A 2,351-nucleotide genomic window follows, 5' to 3' on the forward strand; every position below is an offset into this window, starting at 1 on the left:
GTGGGGAGCCGTAGTGGTGGTTTTTTTAGCTGAAGTAGAGTCGGGAGATCTGATGTGATTGGAATGGCTGAGATAGGTTGGAGCTGGGAGAGACCATGGGATGCTGTGTGTTGACTAACAATGTTCTTCCTTGTCCGTGGGGTCTTGCGTTTCTGAGGGTGCACTAGGTGTGGGTAAGGCAGTAAGGAGCAGAGGGGAGGCCGGGCGCGGTGGCTCAAGCCTGTAATCCCAGCACTTCGGGAGGCCGAGACGGGCGGATCACGAGGTCAGGAGATCGAGACCATCCTGGCTAACACGGTGAAACCCCGTCTCTACTAAAAAATACAAAAAACTAGCCGGGCGAGGTGGTGGCGCCTGTAGTCCCAGCTACTCCGGAGGCTGAGGCAGGAGAATGGCGTGAACCCGGGAGGCGGAGCTTGCAGTGAGCTGAGATCCGGCCACTGCACTCCAGCCTGGGCGACAGAGCGAGACTCCGTCTCAAAAAAAAAAAAAAAAAAGAAAAAGGAGCAGAGGGGATACTGTTTTGCCCCAGGAAGGCCTTGCCCCCGCCCCTGTCAGCAGCTGGGTTGATGTGCCCTCTGGAGGAGCCGGGCCGGCCTGGTCACTGCTCGTGTAGCGTAGCTTCGCCTCGGGGTTAGCTGTGGGGTGGTGGAATCGTGCCCTTCCTGCAGCCCAGACCCAGGCAGGAGGACCAGGAGGGCCCGCTCTGCCTTGGGGTTCTTCCGGATTCGTCCCACACCAGGCTCCTAGGACTAATGAGGCCTCCACCGGACTTGGTCTCATCTCTGGAGAGCTCGTAGCTCTCTAGAACAAACGTATTGGCCTCAGCTTTTCGGCGGCCATCAAGAAGTTATTTGTGTTAGTTTATTCAATGCTTTCGTTTTACAGTGAAGTGAAGGTCTTTGGTGACCTCCTGCCTGCTAACGAAGTATGAACATCTGTTCTGGACAGAGTCCGTGGCCTTAGCCAGGGGCCTGCCTGGAGATCGGCCCTCCTGAGACAATTTCTGTGGGGTGGACGTGGCGGAGGGAGAGTTGCTCAGAGCGGATGGTCCCAGACTGGCACTGTCTGGGCCCCTGCTGGCCTGACCCAGCTGTCTGTCTCTCCGTGGTGGTCCTTGTTTCCTCGGTTTGTAGTTGCTGAGTAGAATGGCCAGAGAAAATGCAGGATGCCCAGTTAGTGTCGAATTACAGATAAACGAGTGTGTGAGCGTGTCCCATGCATGCAGGATTTGGGGCACATGCTGAAGACCGGTTTGTTGGTCTTCTGGGATTCAGATGTAACTGGGTGTCCTGTTTGTTACACAGATACCAGGACTCAGCTGGGGGTCCCTGGCGTTTATTGGCTCCATTCCTGGGCCGTTCTCGGGGATGCTGAGACCCTGCCGTGGAGCGCCGCCTCCGCGTGTCCAGCAGAGGGCACCCGTGTCCCCCGAAGGCGGCGCGGAGCCCGGCCCCGGCCCCTGGTCCTGTGGCTTGAGGTCGGGGAGGGAGGGGTGGTGGTCGCTGCGGGGCAAATGTTTCCACCCACCCGGAGCCACGACCCACGGCCTGTGCAGGGAGAGTTGAAAACACGGCCCCTGGTGAGCGCTTGGGAAGTGAACTGTCCCCGCCCTGGTGGGCTGTCTCCAGCCACATCAAGAGAGACAGGACGGTGGTGGCCTCGCCAGAGGCGTTACGCGTTCCCTGGAGCCCCCGCACCACCACCAGGCTTGTTCTTCCTTGAGTCGGAACCAGGTCCTTGGGATCTGTGGGTGCTCAGCAGCTTTGCAGACTAGTTGAGGTCTTCCAGGTGACTCTCCTTGCCTTCACCGGCTCCTGGTTTGGGGGGCAAGGATAGAAGCTACTGTGCATCAGAAGGTTTGTGAATGGGGATTTAACCGAGTGTTTCACAGCGTGGCCCCTGCCATCTCCGCCCCTTGTTCGAGAACACACTGTTGCTTGTGTGTCTCTCCTTGCTGTGACCCAGTGAGAGCTCCCTGCAGTTGTCATGTCCCTGGTTGACCTCAGGCTCCAGGCAGTGAAGTCTTTCAGCATCCCAGTACGCACAGCCTGCGCACACACTGTGTGCCAGCTCCCACTTTCCTGGAGCTTGGGGGAGACGGACAGTGAACAAACGTACAGACTGAGACGGTGGGAGGGGCTGTGCGGTCCGGGTTGTCTGCACGAGGGGCTCTGGCAGGGCGGTTGCGTCCCGGGTTGTCTGCAGGAGGGGCTCTGGCATCTGCATCCCGGGTTGTCCGCAGGAGGGGCTGTGGCATCTGCATCCCGGGTTGTCCGCACGAGGGGCTGTGGCATCTGCATCCCGGGTTGTCCGCACGAGGGGCTGTGGCATCTGCATCCCGGGTTGTC

Source organism: Piliocolobus tephrosceles, chromosome 21 (genome assembly GCF_002776525.5).
Source record: "Piliocolobus tephrosceles isolate RC106 chromosome 21, ASM277652v3, whole genome shotgun sequence".
NCBI classification, from domain to species: Eukaryota; Metazoa; Chordata; class Mammalia; order Primates; family Cercopithecidae; genus Piliocolobus; species Piliocolobus tephrosceles.